The sequence below is a fragment of the Lagopus leucura genome, unplaced genomic scaffold, assembly GCF_019238085.1.
Source record: "Lagopus leucura isolate 7727_CA_CO unplaced genomic scaffold, USGS_WTPT01 Super-Scaffold_100001, whole genome shotgun sequence".
NCBI lineage: Eukaryota > Metazoa > Chordata > Aves > Galliformes > Phasianidae > Lagopus > Lagopus leucura.
In genome coordinates, this window is record NW_024962262.1 from 66,993,042 (window position 1) to 67,012,371 (window position 19,330).

General features: G+C 46.3%; 1 long non-coding RNA gene across 1 annotated transcript in view; it reads left to right on the forward strand.

The window, feature by feature from the left end:
* LOC122178131 overlaps positions 1-19,330 on the forward strand; it is a 45,232-nt gene that overhangs the window by 17,480 nt on the left and 8,422 nt on the right. Inside the window, exon 3 of the long non-coding RNA XR_006178237.1 lies at positions 12,629-12,825. This is a non-coding gene — a long non-coding RNA (uncharacterized LOC122178131). The remainder of the gene's footprint in view (positions 1-12,628; positions 12,826-19,330) is intronic.

Here is a 19,330-nt window from a genome sequence, read left to right on the forward strand (position 1 = left end):
CTGGTTCATCATGCCATGAGCTCATCAGTGCCCAGCCAGGTGTCTGTGGACTCCTTGGAGGTGTTTGGAGCTTCAGCCTAAAAGGGAGGCACATCTGTGGTTGTATAAAATCCTCTTGCAAGGCAGATGTGTTTCCCAAACAGACAGAGACAGAAATGTCAACTCCTATGACAACTATTTAAGGAAAAAATCCACAATAATTGATGAATTCGAATGACACAAAGCAAAGGAGAGTGAGGACGTGAGATGTGCTGGTAGGAGATGAAAAGCAATGGCACGTAAATCACAGTCCACATGCACGTTTCATATGCCATGAAGTAATAAATAGTGCAGGAATTAACACAGTGCACCATGGATGGGTGTGCAAGTGCAGAATGTGATGAGACCTATGCAAAGTGTAACACATCAGAGGAGGGAGGGAGGAGCTATAGGGTAGAGTGGGTGGAGTGCAAGAATGACATGCATGTGTGCACACAAACACACAAAAGCCAAAGTAAGGTGTGAAAGAAATATTGCAAAGAGGTTAAGGTAAATAAGAAATTTTTCAGATATGCACAGAAAGGTCTTTGGAGGAGTGTTCAAATTTACATGCAAGACACAGCAAGCATAATTTGTGAGTATGTTGGCCACTGGTAAATGGGGAAAAAAGACATAATGAAGTGTTTTTCTTAACAGTCCCAAAGGAGGGTAGCAGGAAAGAGGCCAGGACATACCCGGCACAAATTTATATGATGGGACGGCACACTTGATGGGAAGAAAACATGAAAAGAGTGACCCAGTTATCACAGTGTTGAGGAAGCGATGAATCTTTGGGGGGTCAGAGAAAAGCAAGCGAGCCCTGCTCCTAAATTTGCATCTTCTCCCTGAAGCCCAATTTCCCCAGCAGACTCCCATGGGTCATAAGCTTCATGCAGATACCAACTGTGTCCACATGTAATTCATCTCTGTTCCTGGGTTTGGGGATCTAGCACCGCTTCCCGGGCAGGTGTTGTTCAAGACAATCAGTTGTTTGGAATGGGGCTTGAGCCCATTTAAGAGATCCAGGCAACTTTTATCATCCTCCTAGGTCTCAGGAAAAGATATAAATCACAAATGGAGAGATCCCAACTCTCAGCCAGAGGGTGCCTGCACCACTCTCCCCACAAGTTACTGTAGTCTTCTACTGTATTAGAAGCTTCCTATTACATCTCATGTTTTCACTTCAGCAAGATCTCACTGGGGAGATGTCACCTCATGCTGTCAGTGTCTTGCTGCACAAAGGCAGCAGCTGGGAAGTGGCTGGGTATCACAGGGTACTTCGGGTGGCACAGGACACCCATATTTATGCACCACATCCCACCTGCTGAGTCAACATAGCCCTTTCCTAGCAGATCAGGATCCGATGCTGGTGTGGGGAAAGAGGGATAAAAAAGCATGGGACTCTTTCCCCACGTGCAGCAGCATTTCCCCATGTGCTGCTGCTGAGCATACCCTGGATTTAGCAGGCACGGGAAATTCCGGCAGTGAATGTGAGACGAGGTCAGTCTTTCAACAGGTTTATTTTTAACCAGGGTTGTAGCATTGCCTGGGAATACTACAGGCTAGTTTGGGGATGTTGACGTTCCCAAATGTGTTGTCCGAAGGAAAAAGAATAGGCACTTTTAAATCTTTATTTGCTTCTTGCTGAGCTGTGTTGGTTGTCATTTGTGAGAATAGTTCATTTTTAGTTCTGCATGGAGTTATGAAAAGGCCAAACTGCATTGGTGCATGTCCCCTCCCCGCTGAGCACAGCTTTTATCCAACGCGAGCGAAAAGAGGAGGCACCAGCGACCTCCTTGTGATGGGAATTATCAATCTTCAATAGATGTGGTAGTGCTGGTGGGATCTGCCTTTCTCTGCTGGTGCCGCTTAGCAGGCCTGGGAGAGGAAAAGGGTTTTAATGTTCCTCCCATGAGTGAAGGTAGGATCTAATTCCTCCATCCCTAAATCAAAAGCAGGATGAGAAGGCGAGCATCCAGTTTTGTCTCATCTCAGATTTCTGTCCCTGGAGGATACAGGGCTGTAAGATCATTGTGCCTCGGTAGCTTCCAGCTACAAAAATGACATTCAGAACAAACACCAAAACTGGTTAAAAAGGATCGCTTAGAGAATAAAAGCAGGTTGGGGATGCCTTGCTGTCCCAGATGAAATTATTGTAATTGTGTCAGCCCTTCCCTCCCAGGACTGAGCTGCCATGGGGCAGTTTGCTTTGCTTTTCCCACACACCCATCATCGCATGGTGTTTTGCAGGGGTCTTGTAAAGCAGTGCATCTCTTCTCACATGCCGTACGTACAACTGCTAAATGCCCAATGGTCAGTTATGGTCATGTTACTCCACCTCTGCTAAACAAGTCCAGACTGTGTGTAAACATCAATCCTGGGGTCTGCCAAGCCATGAGCTTTTGTTCATTCTGCTGTTTAGGAGGCATCTTTAATTTTGTTTTCCTTTTTGCTGTATTACATAGTGAGAAATACTTGGCATTTATTTAATTAGCTTGGCTACAATGCAGACGATCATGATTACAAACCAAAGGAAAGAGAAGCCTAACGTGAATGGCACTTTTTTGTACCATTGGAAATTAAAAATCAGTTGCGCTATGATTAAATTGATTCTGGATTGTTTCTTTTGAATAATTATGTTCAAAAACTGTCTGCCAGCCCAATTTGCTATCAACCCTCACTTTGGTATTCCAAATGCAGGTGCATAGACAATATAAACCAAACATCCTACAAAATTATCCTTCTTTTGTGGGAATGAAATGCTGATTGTTTATTATCTGATTTAATTTCTGGTGGCTAAATCTGAGCAGTTTGATTTAGCAACATTTTCAATCAACCTTACAAATATTTGAATGCATTTCTGTAACAGTCAATGTGCAAAATAGCACAGAGCAAAATCAGCTCTTCCACTACCTACAAAAGAGGGGGCAGTAACTCTCTCTCCTAGGGAAAAGGACATCTCCTTGGCACCTGGTGTGGCACCTCACGTGCCCAAGGATGAGGAAAGGAGCCCATGAAAGTTAGCCAGGGCTGCTGCTCTGTGGCTCTCGGTACTGCTGTTCTTTGGAGAGGGCAGCAGGAATACACAGCATCCCTTGCTTGGTGAATTCAGCCAGGACTTCAAGCAGCATCCTAGGCAACTAGTTGTAATGTAGCACTGGATGAAGTCAACATCTGTCATGAGAGCAGGACAAAAACAGTCCTGAGGCTGGATGTGTTCATAGCTGACAATGCTTTGCAGGAATAGTAGTGGTTTCTGAGCTTTGTTTGTGGCACTTTGTGTTGTTAAGGGCAATTGAGTGCTACTGTGACAGCTGAGGCACCCAATATTTTGTATAGCCACTGCTGTCCTGAATGCCTTGCTTCTATGCAGCACACGGAGCTGGTAGCTGTGCTGTTGACAGAGATGTGACTCATTTCCACCTCTGAATCTCCTCTGTACAATGCATCTATATCCTGTTTAATTTTGTATCTATCCTGTTTGCTTAGTTACATAGCATTGCTGATATATTTGGTGAACTTTAGATTATATTATAAGGGATGCATGCTAATTGCTCATTTCATTTTAACTTGGTATTACGTTTATAATGCAAACAGTTAGGAAAATGACTTATAAGACAGTTTTAACTAGATGTGCAATTTGAGGATATAAATGTAATATGCTTCACAAAATCTTCTGGGGCACAATTGCTGTGCCCTTACTCAGTTAGGCAAATGGGAGATCACTTGAATGAAGAAGCATTCACAACCCCGGGAGTATTTTGGGAGCACTGTTAATTACAGTATTTACTACTCACAAGTCACAAATTCGGATGTTGTGCATCACTAGATCTATTCCTGGCTTTGCAGTAGATGGGCAGTGTGACGCTGAGCAAGGAGCATAGCCACTGCCAGCCTCTTACTGACCCCTGTGAAGAGTCACTCCTGATACTGATTTTGTCATGGGATTAATGAGAAGATGACCACCCTAATTTTCATTCAATATTCGGGAGTTCCTCAGGCAGAGGTATGCTATTGGAATAGGAGCCACATGACTTCATTACATTGCTTACTCTTTATTTGCTTTGGCTAGTGCTTTGCACCCGGTGGATGCTTGATCATAGAATCATAGAATCACAGAATGGTTTGGGCTGGAAGGGACCTTAAAGACCATCTCGTCCCAACCCCAGCCATGGGCAGGGCTGCCCAGGGCCCCATCCAACCTGGCCTTGAGCCTCCAGGGATGGGGCACCACAGCTTCTCTGGGCAGCTGTGTCAGGGCCTCACTGCCTGCTGGGGAAAGAATTTCTGCTCAACATCTAATCTAAATCTCTTTTAGTTCAGAGCCATTTCCCCTTGTCCTGTTGCTGTCAGACCATGAAAATTGGGTCCCCTTCCTGCTCATAAACTCCCTTCAAGTACTGGAAGGCTGCAATGAGGTCTCTCCAGAGCCTTCTCCCAGCTCCCTCAGCTTCTCTTTGCAGGAGAGGTGCTCCAGTTCTTTGATCATCTTTGTGGCCCTCCTCTCAACCTGCTCCAACAGCTCCACATCCTTCTTGTGCTAGGGGCCCCCAGGCCTGGATGCAGTAGTGCAGATGGGGCCTTGCAAGGGCAGAGTAGAGGGGAATACCCCGACAGCAGAGAGCTTAGAGCTCTGTGCTCCCTCTCACTCCATCTGGCTCTTGAGCACCCTCTGCAAGACAGCATCCTCTAGGCACATTCTCTTTATATTCCTGACTCTCTTCTCCTCTTGATCCCGCTGAACTAGCACCTTTAGATGTCTCTTAATTGAGTGGAGGAGCTGAGGGAATGCACAGGAATGGAGGGAAGATCAGAGGAGGTGCTCAGATGGGTACTGCAAAGCTTGTCAGCCTTTGAGAGGACCCACCATGGTCTGGGTGGACAGTTTCCAGCTTGTTCCTGTTTCTTCCCTACACAGAAAAAAATCTGTTCTCTGTCTCTCTTTCCAGGGTAGATTTCAGTATTGCAAATACCAGTCAGGTGAATGACAGTGAAAGAAATTGTTCAGAGTGCTCAGAGGTTGGGTAGATATTATAATTTGACTTGATGTGAACACTTGTACTTGAAATTTCCGATTTCACAGTGGAATTAAATTTTGACCTCATCAGCATAACTGACCTAGCATTACTGGCAGGTTTGCTAACCCTTTATTTAATGTTCTGATCTACTGTTTGTTCCAGCTTTAGTAAAACCTCCCTTTTCTTCAGCAAAGTATAGCAGCCAAGCTAAACAAATATCAGAAAATCCTTTAAAATGTGTCCACTTCTCCCTTTGTTTGAGTGCCCAGAGCTCCCCACCCTGCCACGGCCTCTGCACCCCATTGATGCTAATCATGGCACTCATGGCAGCTCTCTGGGTGGGTGGAGTCTGTGCCCTTGGGGAACAGAAGGGGACAAGAGTGTCTCTGTGCATGCAGGGTCACTGTAAGAGCAGCAAAAGATTTCAACAGTGTGAGCAAACTATCCGTGGGACAGATTTTCAAGACTATGTCAGCTCTGCTCCTTTTCCCTTGCCAGAGTGGTTTTGTGACAGCTTGAGATCAGCCATGGTGTTTGGACCAGAAGGGGCACCTCTATTGAGCTGCACATCTTCTTCCCCAGAGGCATCTGCTCCCTGTGCAAGCTGAAGTACACTCTGGGAAGCTAGAGCAAACCAAAGGGAGGTTGGGAGAAGAGTATTTATGCCATGGTATCCCAGCTGAGACAGACTGCTGTGAAAGGGTCATCAGGAGACATGGAAACTGTACTAACTGTATGGTTCAGTTGTGATCACCGTTGAGGGCAGCCATAATCTGCCCAAAGAGCAGCCAGAAAAGAAGAGAACGGAAAGGAAAAGAAAGGAGAGGAGAAGAATAGTTCAGTTGGAAGGGATCCTCAAAAGCTATCTAGTCCAACTGTCTGATTCAGACTGTCTCTTCAGGGCAGATATGTGCCATCTCTAGTGAAACACCCAGCCCTCAGCAGCAGTACCTGCAAGCAAATGCCATGCTTTGGACCCGTGCACATTTGCTAGTTTCTCTCCTTATTGCTGCTCCACTGACCTGCTGAAAGAGCCATTAGCCTTTGGCTCACGGCCTCAGAGTCTGGGACTGCTTCTGAAGCCACTCCACAGCACTGGATTGCATCTTCCTAAATCAAGTGCAAAGTCAGGGGATAAACTGAGATTAAGGATCAGGTATTTTAGTCTGCGGACATCCTAAGAGCTTCATCTGAGTAGTTTGGCTTAAAATAAATAACCCATTTTGAATCCAGTTTTGTTTGTGACATACAGACCTCAATGAACACAAGAGAAGAGGAAGAGGAGGAGAGAGATGGGACGTGGCTCTGGAGCAAATTTTCCTGAGCCCTGCCCTGCAGCTACGCCACACTGAGCCGGCACAGGCTCACAGGTACTTATGTTTTTCACTTTAAGCAACATGTCCCACTTTTCCTGCTATGTAGCATATAAGTGGTCGTGCTTTGCTGACAGTTTGGATTCCTGCGAGACTGTTCCCATAGGTCAGCCCAGGAGGAAAAAACTCAAGGCAGTAAATGGATTTTTTCCCAGTGTATTCATTGCCTTTTGTCTCAGGTCTAAAACGTTGCTGATGCTAAAAGTTTATGCACTTTTGGCTGCACACAGTTGGCTGCCCTTTTAATAACTCAATCCAATCCATTTGCAGAAACAACAGTAATACCAGCATTGGGATGATGCCAGGTGATGATAAACTATCCTGGTTGCACTTTAATGTGCAAGACAGCAAATGTCCACTGCTCCTGCCTTGGACAGATTGGTCCCTTTTAACTCCGGCAATCTAATCCTGCTCCTCATTAGCTTCCCAGTACTTTCTCCCGTGGAATCCCACCTTTCATGGTCTGTATCCTATGGGATACCAATTGTGGCTGTGTCACCTGCACTCACAGCCCGGCTGCAAATTTTGTTCCTTTTCTTGTTGCTGTGCTGGTTCACAAACTGTGGGGTTCATAGTCTGGAAAACATTTTTTCTTTCCCCAGGGTGACAGGGATTTGGAAATAGAGGAGAGAGAAGGAAAAAGGAAGTTTGTTTAGTTTGTTTTCTGATTTCTTTAATGTGAATTATAGCAGTGTATGGTGTTAGAGCAGGACCTCTGATTTTGGGGCATGCTAGGATGCACAGATTAGAAGGCAAAGCAGCATACTGCCTGCCATCCTGCCTCACCTGCAGCCAAATCCTGCGCTCTTGTAGTGTCTTCTTTGCCTCCAGGTAGCAGAAGGTTTGCACTCATTTCTCACCTGGATTCACCTGCCCTGCTATGCCACCAGCACCACAGGGTGTTCCTGAGGCTCCTGGACTGACGGTATATCATAGTCATAGAATTCCCCAAGTTAGAAGAAAACCATAAGGATCATCGAGTCCAGCACCTGGCTACACCGCACCACCCAAAAATCAGACCCTACTGTTGTCCAGATGCTCAAACTCTGGCACTTGGGGCTGTGCCCACTGCCCCGGGCAGCCTGCTCCATGCCCACTGCCCTCTGTGAAGAGCCTTTTCCTAACCCCTAACCTGACCCTCTCCTGGTGCAACTCCATACCATTTCCCCGAATATCAGAGCAGCTCAACCCTGCTAACCCACTAATTTTTGTGCAGCAGGTAAACACCACATAGCAATGGGGACAGAGCGCAGACTGGGGTGGCTGAGCAGTGACTGAGACTGTGTGGCATGGTTGACCAGGTCTGCAGAGCTGCAGTTACAGACTGGTCCTTTCTTCTCTGGAAACAGCGTCCGTGTCTTGTCACAGCCTCCATGGAGAGTCTCAAGCCATTGCTTCCTCTTGGGAGATTTCTTTCTACTTCACTGATTTTTTGAAAAGAGTAGGGTCTCCTGGCATCCCACAGGACTTCTAAGAAAGGTATTTAAAAGAGAAACCCTCAGTTCTGTAGGTTTCCATCAAAATAATGGTGCTTATGATGACAGGCAAAGTATAAACGCTTAGGCAGACAAAGATGAGCACTGGTTTTGTAGCTGCCTATTTAAATCAGATCCCCACAAACGCCAGTCAGGTCGGGAGAGACCCAAAGCCTTTCTTGCTTGTTACGTGAGCCTTAGCAGAAGACCTTTATTTGAAGTTTTCTTTGCTGCTTTCATATGTCAGCAGCAGTGTTCTCCAGCAGTGGAGGGCAGCTTTTCTCTAATTTTAGATCTTTCTCTGGGAAGATGGCAGCTGACAACTTAGACATTTCTCTGAAAAGGCTGGGTTTGAAGGCATGCCTTCTTACTAAAGACATACATGCTGCGCAGCACGGCAGTTCCTGCCAGATCAAACTGAGCGGGTTTCACATTCAAATCCCAGCCCACTTGGAGGTCACACTCCAGGCAACATGTCCCAAGCCGCTTGCTGATGGGAAGGCTGGCTACGTGTTTTTTTTAGCAAGCATACAAACAGGGAGAGCTGGAAAGGGGGAGCAGAAGCAATGATTAACACGCAGCTGATCCACTGAGGAAGTCAAACAGATGCATTATTGTCTCTGAGGACTCCTGGCTGAAGTTACCTGTTTTTAAACAAAGCTTGCCACATCTCAGTGCATCATTTCAGGCAGAATGTTGGCCTGTGAGTTCCAAGGCAGAGCTTGCCTGCCTCCTTCCTGACCTTCCTGACTCATTGCACCTGAGGAGCAGCAGGGCCACCTCACTCCACTTCAAGTAATGTGCAGGAGAAAGCCCCACCAGAAAATATGTGGGAAGTGTTTTGTGCTCACAGTGTACCTGATGGGTTTTCCACAGCAAGTCTGATGATACCTCAGAAAGATGCTGTGCAACATCTGTTCAAGTTATCGAGGTGATGTGGTGAAACCATTGGTGTTTAAATAGAGCATTTTGAGCGAGTAGCCTTGTGGCTTGTGTCATTTTGCAATTTGGAGCAAAGTTTCCACAAGTGCAATGCCAAAGTGGGCACGCAGAAGCTACCAGTTGAGTTACTCATGATGGGTGTGTTCATCTTTTTCTTCTACTCCCATATCACAGATGTGTCACCCTTTGTGTCCTTCCTTGTGCCAAGTGACACGTTCGCTCCAGGGCCCGTTTTTGTCACGGGAAGGCAATGTGAATCATCCCTCATGTATCTGCCCAATCTTGCTCTGGTCTGATGAGGCAAGGCCGGGGTAACAGACGTGAAAATTAGGGGTTGTCCAGCAGGGCCCGGCTTTCCTTCTGACCGCCTTCCCATAGGGTGTGATCAATCTTTACAGGATGGAGGGCAAACAGACAGCAGCCCGCAGGCTGAACTTTGAACTGCCATCTATTTGCATTCAATTTTTAAAACAAACTATCAGTCTTTGCTCAGGCACGGATTCACCACAGATTGATGTATTGTGCAGGACTTTAAAGGGATGCTGACAGGCTAAAAATAATCCTGGCCAGCCTTCCTCCCCCTGGTCCATTCCCAGTGGCTGTGTGAACTGAATGGAGAGGGCCTGGCCGAGGGCACAGAGCCTCCCAGGGACAGCCTGGTTCAGGAGAACAGTCCCTGCTCAGAGCTGTGGACTTTAACGACATTCTTTCTTGAGAATTCAGCCACCCCTCATTTGACTTTACAGAGTGAATTTTGTCATTGCATATTATTAGCCTTTTTTTCTCCTTTTGGACTGAATTGTACAATGTACAATTTAGCCCATTTCATTTACAGGAGAAGGAGCAGGGGAACATTTTCTGTAAGAGAAATGACTCTCCAAAGATGGGGAGATGGCGGTTGTCAGGTACTTGTCAGCTGAGGAGTGACTGAGTTTGTGGCCTGACCCACAGACAGCTGCCCCCTTTTGCCATTTCCCAGGGCAGAGAGCTATATGAGGAGAGAGAAGAGCCTTGTATAGCCTAAACAGGGGGATATTTCCAGTGTCTCACTCCACTTTGCCAGAAAACATGCAAACAACTCTCTTTATCTTCTTCCCCTCTTTACCCGAGTGCTATGCAGAGCCAACCCATCTTTAAAATACCTTGGGAAATGTGTGTAGATCTTGGCCGTGGGGGAAAAGGGAATCGTGCAGTGCAACCAGCCATGGTGAAGATTACTGTTTTCTACAGGGAGAAAAAAGAAGCAAAGGTCTTCAGGCAGAAAAAAAATGCAAATGCAAAAGAACACACAAGCCATGAATCATGCAAATCTTACACTTGTCAGGCAGTGCCTGTGCACTTGGGTCTCCCCTGATGAGCTTGTGGGTGGAGGAGAGGCTTTTAATACCACTCAGATAATCGTGACATTCCACTCCTCTGCTCCTGCTGGGAACACATCCCGAGGTGATAGAGGTGGCTCTCCCGAGCAGCTGGAGCAGAAGGACAGCACCACTGGGGGGAGGCCCAAGTGTCCTAGATGCCCATTTCCCTTCTCCCTGCGCTGTTTCCCACATCACAAGGTGCTTTTGGGGAACGCTGCCTTTCCAGAGATGTTGACTGTGATGTTTGCACGTCCCTCAGTCACCAGGGCCTCCGGCTGGGGACTGGTGCTGCTCTGCAGTCTCTTTTGCACCAAGCACATTATCACCGCTCATAAATCATCATCACAATAATTAGCTCCAATTAGCGACTTAATGGAGAGTCAGTGGGGATTCCTGAGCATACCTCACCGGCATGGCTTTTTTAGGACAGTGGAAGCTGAGAAAGCCCTGAGGAATCCCAGTGGCGGCTGTCCCTGATCCCAGGCCTGCTGGGTAGGTTTGCACGCACCCTTCCTGGCCCTCACCCCCATGGGGGAATGCAGCCTGGCCAGCTCCAGCCACGCGTGGTGGCATGGCTGCCAGCCCCAACACAGCCCAGGCTCCACTTCTTCCTGCCACCCCTGGTGTCCTCACTCCAAGTCAAGAGAAGGGAGAGATCAGCTGCCAGGACTAGCATGTCGCCCAGACTGTAATTAACATGGACACTTATGTCTTTTCAATCCGAGTACCTCCTTTACATCTGTGAGCATCTCCTCCTCCCTCTCTCAGCTGTATGGTTTCAGGCAGATTACGAAGCTCTCTTTGGCCTAGCTGTATTCTTTCTTTCTTTTTTTCTTTCTTTTTTGTGGTATTTCACTGGAAAGCCACAAGTTACAGGAAGACGTGTCAATAGGAGCAAATTGCACAATTACAGCAGCTCGATAGACAGACGGTTCTTAGGCCAGTATGTAAATTGGTGTTTTTAGAAATTACACATCCTTTCTTTTCATGTGGGATCTTGACTTATCTTTCCCTGACTGCAGGGATTCTGCTGTGTAATGGGGTCTGCTATTGTGTGAGAAGTTGTTTTGTAACATGATGGCAGCAGTTTCAATTCCACCAATCAATCCAGGCCTTGGAAGTATAAAATCAAATTTTTACCTCTATTATCCAGTTTAGCTTCTACCTGTCCTCTGCAGGGGTACAGGGAACGTTAGATTCATCTACATCATTTAAGTCCAAATTCCAGATCACTATTTGCTTGGGATAATTTTAATTGAGCTGGCTGAAGGTGAAGCTCTCTCCAATGAATAATAATACCTTCTCTTTTAGAAGAATGACAGAGATGGAAATAGAATTAATTCAGAGATCCAGTCTTATGGTCTACCCACTGGGCACACATCCTCCAAATTAGATAGGACAGAATGGGAACTTTGAAATTACCAAGGAGCCGATTTGAAATAAATGCAAACGAAAGCTTTTTCATACCATGCGTAATTAAACTATGGAACTCACTGCCACTAGATGATGCAAAGGCTCCTAAAACATAAACAAGTGTCAGCAGGGCTTGGCCAGGTTTGGGAAGAAGGACTAAACTCTGAGAGTCAGAGTTAAATTTCATGTCCACCAAGAGCTGAGAAAGTGTCAATCCGATGAACCATCTTCTTCTTGCCTTGCTCCTCTTACTTCTTCCTTCCTCACCCACCCCTGGCTGCTCTTGGATAGTACAGCACCCTTGTTTTGACCCTGCACCCTGCTTCCATTTTCTGCATAGCAGTGTGGTTCAGGTCAAGCAGTGCTATCCCTGAACACAGCAGATTGCACACATGAAAATGTCAATGTGGAGGTGCTGTTTGCCCCTCTGCTCCAAAGACAAGATTGTCCCAAGCACCTCTCCTTTCTGAAGTACTGAGGTTTGCAGGAAGAAAGCCATATTTTACTGAAGGGTAAGTCAGCTCATTCAGCTCAAAGCTGGCTTTACAGTGCCTTGGTGACCCTCCAGAGGAATTCAAGGCAGACCACATTTTTTGTGTGTTTGCTTGTTATCTTATCTTTGAAGTCCTGTGGGAGGCCGTGATCTGCCTTCAACTAACATGAACACAGTCTGACTACAAATCGTTGTTTGAGGAAGTGATTGTGTGACTTTTTAGCTCCAAGATAACAGTTAAAGAGCCTGCCCAGGTCTCTCAAATTAAATGCATAGCTACTCAGTGCACAAAACTTTCATTACCCTGGCTGCCAAAGGTGCCAGGTCAGAGCTCAGCCCTCCATCTTTGATGGTCCCAGTTCAGTCAGTGCTCTCAGATCTCTCACTCTTTTCCTAACTCACCCTCCCAGGGTCTCAGAAAACACTTATTTTGCAGCTCTTCCAGAGCAAACTAGAGTGTGGGTTTTCCCTGATTTCTTTTTTCATAGGGCTATCTGTTTTCTCACACATAATTACTCCCCCTGTTCTTTTTAAGGTTCTGCTGCTAGAAACTGGAAATGACTTCATGCTTCAAGTGGGAAATCACAGGTGAGCATTTATGGATGTGGAGATGCTAAGACCACCAGCAAAGCACAATTGCTATGAGACCGGAGGCTGTCCGCCTGGATCTCACACGCCTGCCCAGCAATATATTCTTCAAACATTTTTATCCATTCATGCAACCCCATAAATGTGAGTAGGTGTCATTTTTCTATAAATATTGTGCACAGGATCTGCCAAGTGATTTAGGCACCAGTTTTCTGTAGAAATGCCTATATCTCAATGGTGGGTGGGCGTATGGCAGCTCTGCCTGTTTGCAGTGGCGCTCAAGAGGCTGATTTTCATGTCTGCTCAGATGCTGTTACACACTGTGGCTGTGTGAAGAAGGCAAATATAACAGGCTATGTGTAGTGACTCTCCACAACCTACAAGTGGTGGGTAAAATTCACCCTGGAAGACCTTTCTTCAGAATGTGTGGCCCTATTTATACATGAGAACGGTGTCAGCAGCATGTCTAAAGAGAATACAGTCGCGCAGTGTTCCATGAGAAGTTTTTCCATGCTGGCTTGAAAGTCAAGATGGAAAATAACAGCCCAGAAAACAGATCAGAAAGGCACACAAACCTGGGGTGGGTGAAGATAGGGAACCCAAAGGAGTTTAAACCTTCATCAGCTGGCTTATGTCTTGGGAACAGGACTTTTGGATAGAGAGGACATTTCTCTTCTTGGCACCAACTGATATAGCACTAATTCCCTTTGTGGTTCCTTCTGTGTCTGTGGGAGAGATGAGGAAAAAATTCCTGATCCATGAATGAGGTTTGGATCAGACCCTGTGCTGTCAGCTGATAACTCTCAGCCCTGCTGAGAGCCCTGAGTCTCAGCCCTGCTGTATCAACAGGATGGTACAAATTCACACCTCACAAACAGGAAGCGCTTCCAACTTGCTATCAGGCAATCCTGCTTAACTCAGGGGTTTTCTAATGTAGCAGTTTCCCTTGTGACATGACTATACATATTCACCTGGTTTCAGGCTTATTAATAATTGAGAAATATTTAGTGACACCTGTTCTGGAAGTAGCAATGACTGATGCGAGCAGAACCATTTCCGATAGTGGGCTGGAGTTTATCTACAGATCTTTCCTGACAGAGAAATAATTACTTGATTAACATTAGTATAAGTGTTGTGTCTTAAGTACTAAAGAGAGATGATCTTGTCTCTCTCATTCTCTTGCACGTGCTTGCTGTGGTGTTTAGAGTACCCACAAAATAGGAGGTTGTAAATGAGCCCATTACAGGGCAACCTACTGCTTGTACTGATAGGCTTTTGTAGAAAGATTCTAAATGTGTAATTCATCTGTGCCAGTTTACAGGCACGTGAAGGGTGCAGCTGTGAATGCAAAGCTCATAGTGGTGCTCTGAAGATAAAATTCAGGATGGCTCTGGTGTGATGGACTGATGGTTGGACTAGGTGGTCTTGGAGGTCTTTTCCAACTATAATGATTCTATGGTTCTGTGTCCTGAACTCTCCCATTACTGAAGGTGAAGCATCAGAAAAGGCCTCAGACAGGCCACAAGCATTTCTGCAGGTGTAGGGAAGATTCTTTTCCGTGGTTTTGTTCCTTTAACTGTGGCCCAATTACTCCAGTTGTTGAGGTGTGCTAGGAGAGACATACAGCTGAATGCTAAATTAGTTTATTTCTCTAGCTAAACTATGCCTACCTATTTTCCAAGTACAAATGCATGTGTCTCTGCCCTCACGTGGACATTCCCTTGTTTTCTTCTCCCATTGCCAAGAAACAGTTGAGTGTTTTGCAACAGCATATTGCGAGCACCCACAGCCTGGCAGCCTGGGACAGATGGAAGATAGAGGGTAGGGACGCTCCTAGCAAGAGATGGGAGCAGTGTATCATGTTTCCCCTGGCAGAGTGGGAACTTAACTCTAACCTCCCACATCCTGCATAGATGTCCCAGTCACCTCCTGTTCTGCTTATCTGTAGGTAAAAAATTCAGGATTATAAATTTTAGTCAGCTGCGTTTTTGTGCAGTGTCATATAAATTGTCTTCAAGCCAAAGTGTTTTCCTGCTTTGAAAAAGAGGGTTTGGATTTTTGTTTCATCAGATCACAGAATCACAGAATCACCCGGGTTGGAAGGGACCCCAAGGATCATGTAGTTCCAACCCCCCTGCCTAGCAGGGCCACCAAACATACACATTCAGATCAGGTTGCCCAGGACCCCGTCCAACCTGGCCTTAAACACGTCCAAGGACGGGGCATCCACAACCTCCCTGGGCAGCCCATTCCAGGGCCTAACCACTCTCCTAGTAAAGAACTTCCCCCTAACATCCAACCTAAATCTTCCCTCCTTCAACTTAAAACCATTTCCCCTAGTCCTGCTGTTATCAGCCCTTTTGAAGAGTTTACTCCCCTCCTGGGTGTAGGTTCCCTTCAGGTATTGATAGGCTGCAATGAGGTCACCCCGCAGCCTTCTCTTCTCCAGGCTGAACAAGCCCAACTCCCTCAGCCTGTCCTCATAGGGGAGGTGCTCCAGCCCCCTGATCATCTTAGTCGCCCTCCTCTGGACCCTTTCCAAAATCTCAATGTCTTTCTTGTACTGAGGGCTCCACACCTGGACACAGTACTCCAGATGGGGCCTCACAAGAGCCGAGTAGAGAGGGACAATCACCTCCCTGTCCCTGCTGGCCACCCCTCTCCTGATGGAGCCCAGGATCCCATTTGCCTTTCGAGCTGCCAGAGCGCACTGCTGGCTCATGTTCAGTCTCTCGTCCATCAGGACCCCCAGGTCCTTCTCTGCCGAGCTGCTCTCAAGGACCGCTCCTCCCAGCCTGTACAGGTGCCTGGGGTTCTTCCGGCCCAAATGCAAAACCTTGCACTTTGCCGTGTTGAACCTCATCAGGTTCACCCAAGCCCAGCCCTCCAGCCTGTCGAGGTCCCTCTGAATGGGATAAAGATAAAGTACCCTGAGTGGTACAGGCATTGTTTAAGAGCAAGTGTCATCACAGTGACTTAGGAGAAGTAGCAGGTGTCTCATTGGAACTGCAAAGAGAATGTAAATTCTCTTGTGCTAGAGTCCAAAGCACACAGTGAAGGCCTGGAGCCTGTCTGGTACGTGGAAGCAGCTTGCTGAAGTGATGCTGGGACGATTTACACCCGTGTTTTGTTTTACTAGCATTTTAACTGCCCCATCTGAACTAGTGGCCAGGATTTAGGAGTGGGTCGATAGTGAAAAAAATCCATTAATTGATTATGGTGCTTTTCAAACTTTCTGAGCTGCTGGTGCTGTATTGTTCGGTCAGCACAACTACAGGAGGAGGCAGTTTGCAAAATGGGTGGCTTATTTAAACCTCCCTCCCCAGTATGCAGTTTTCATCTGATGAGGGATATAAAAATGCCGTGTGACTTCAGCCAGGAATTGTGCCCTGTGAATGGAGTGCTGCAAACAGGAATCCTGATAAACGCTTTGCAAGAAACAATACCAGATGAAAAAAGTCACCCAACCCATGTGAAGAGCAGGCTGAATTCTGCTCATGATTCATCTGACCTTTTCCTGCCTAGTGACTTGCCAACCCTGTATGTTGAACACACAACCTTTCAGTAGTGTTGCTTTGCATCCAGAAGCATCAGAACCTCCCCAGAACCCTCAAAGGAGGAGACCCCCAGCTATCAGCTCCAACCACTTCCCACCACTGGTCTGAAAACTGCCCATTTGGCCTCATTCTTTGCCTAGACATCAGCCAAGAACAGCAAGAGGCAATGGCAAGAGGTGCCATTTGGAAAACGTGGTCTGTGAAATGCAAATGCTTCTAGGTGATTGCAGAGATAATATGGTCTTATGAAGGAACCGCTTGATATGTCAGTGTTAATACCCATATCCCTTCATTCGCCCAGTGTTTGTATGCACAGTACATATTTTGCTTACAGAATACAGATCAGGGTTGTAATAGAGGTGTCTTCAAGCTACATTTATTTGATGTATTTGTTTTTACATTATTTTTATGCTACTAGTGAATGGGCTGTTTGGGAATCAAAATGCCAAAGCTGAGGTATGAACAGGATTGCTCATCTCCATCCCACATCAGGCATGATAAAGAAATCAGGGTGGTATTGATTGCAGCTGAGAAGGGGACAGAGCACACAACACTATGCATGCAAACCCGGGCCAGCCACTTCATACCCTGGAAAACATGGCATTTTTATATCTTAAATTTCTGTGCAATTTAGAGTTGAGCTGTGTACTGAGGGGCAACGGAATGTCTTTCAGGGAGACGAAGAAGGAAATATCTTTCCGTAAACAATAATTAATGAGCAGCTTCATCAAACAGTGGTGACTAGCTGAAAAATCACAGGAAAAATATATATTTCTTTAATGAGCGCACCACAATTACTCACACCACTGTGAGAGGGGAAACTCACAGGCCTTGTCCCAGAGCTGGCAGTTTGCAAACCCCTCAGCTGTCCCTCCAACTCTTCTACATTTGTGCACTCTGTCATTGCTGTGCTTTCGATGGCATTGAGACCAGGCGTTGACATCTGTCCCTCTGCAGAGGTTGTAGCCAGGGCAGCTCACACCTCTGAGATCCCAAAGCATCTCTGTTGCAGTTCTGCTTCCTATAGCTCTGTGTCCCGTCTGCATCTCCTTCCTACAGGAAGACCTGTCCTGACCCTCTATTGCTCACTGGGGATTTGCATGCATTGTTTGCTGGCAAGTGTGAAGAACAAGGCCTGAGAATTTGAGAGCAGAGATTTTGTTTCTGTAATTTTGAGGCCAGCGTGTGAAACATCAACCTTCAGCTCCCAAAATAAGCTGCGGAGGTGTCACCAGTCTGTGAAATGCGTCTGCCCGAGGAACAGCTGCATTCACACAGGAAAGAGGGCGTGCTAATTGATTTGTGCTAATTGGTTTGTGTCTGTACGTGAGCATGCGTGTGTGTGGACAGACTGGTAGGTACCAAACATAAAAAACAGAAAATGGCAATAGAAGGAGACAGCAGTATTAAAAAAGCGGGAGCAGGTGTTTGTTTTTATGGTGTGTTTGTAACAGGCTATTTGCAGGTCTGCACAGCTGGTGGGCCACTGTGAATGCAAAGTGAGATCCCCAGAGACAAATAACACTTTTTATCAGATAGCTGATAACAGTCAGAAGAAAAAAACAAGTGTACAACTGTGGGGTAGTGTTCAGACCCACGCTCTGGAACTGTCCAGTTTGCCTAGCATGACAGTGGCCCTGAGAGCCTGGAAGTCTCACAGAGCACTGCCTTTCTCATTTGGGCCAGTCTGCTAAAGAGGAAGCACTTCATAGAATGAATCATAGAATGGCCTGGGTTGAAAAGGACTATAATGATCATCTAGTTTCAACCCTCCTGCTACGTGTGGGGTTGCCATCCACCAGACCAGGCTGCCCAGAGCCACATCCAGCCTGGATCCATCCACTTAGGGAAACCTGAACTGGAGGATGCTTGTTTTGGAGCAGATGCTTATACTGGGGTCTTCAGTCCTCAGAGATTTTCTACTGACCAGCTGGTGCACCCTCAGCGACCTCCCCACCCTCAACATAATATTGGAAAAGTAAATATAAACTGTTTGGAATTCCAGGAGCGGAGTGCAATTTTGATTTTGTAGCACATTTTAGAACTTCTCCTTTAATTCCATGCTAGTATGAGGCTATTTTGCATTGCTGAAACTTGGAAACATCCTGTAAGCTCCCAGCTCCTCGACCCATTCTTTCCAGAGCCTTCCTCACCAGCAGGGCCAAGAAGACTTTCCTTTGCTGTGCAAGGAGCATTTGATTCTCTCATGTATCTGTAACAAAAGAAGCTAAAATAAGTGCTTCCATACCTAGCATTGCTCTAAATATAACCAGCTTGCTGCTCCTATGTAGTGATTTTAAAAGCATGACGTGCAGTAATTGCAAGGGGCTGAGACTGGAGAGTGAATGATTCCAACAGGCCAAAGCTGTTGGTCACTTAGTGCATGGTAACCTCCGATTGGCTTGGCCCTAGACAGGAGCTGACACTTTCATTTGTCTTTTCCTGACATAGCAAACCTTCTGTATTTTCTGTTTCACACACACACACACACAAACATAATAAAATAATAATAACTGATATTCGTGACCTGTGCAGCCCACTGTAAGGATCCTGCTTTAGCAGGGGAGTTGGACTTGATGATCCCCAGAGATCCCTTCTAACTCCTACGATTCTGTGTTTCTATGAAATCCAAGGGAGTAATGAGGATGTGGTATAGAGGAGAATTTAGTTTACCCAGAGTTAAATGCCCCAGCCAGCAGTGCCAGTTATATCAGTCACTAATAGTAACCCTGTGTAGCTGCATGTATTAAGGTGGTAGAGGCTGAAAAGCAAAGCAATCTGTTAGGCTGTAGCTGAAAATAGAGTCACTGCTGCAGAGAGAAAAACTTCCATGCCTTCCCCAGCTCTCCCTTCAGACGTGAAAGTGCAGGGAGTGGTGCTGAGGGATGGAAAATCTGATTTCCTACTGCTGAGAGACAGGGTGGCAGTTGAGAGGAGGTTTTCAAGGTAACAGCAACGATGCTATCAGGGCAGCAGGGAAATAGGCAGGTAGATGCCTTATGAAGGAGGCATTGCACTTGGGCTCAGCAAAGGCCACATGATCATTAAGAGAGTTCAGTCTCAATCCTTCAGCTCTTTCAGTAAAAGGCAGA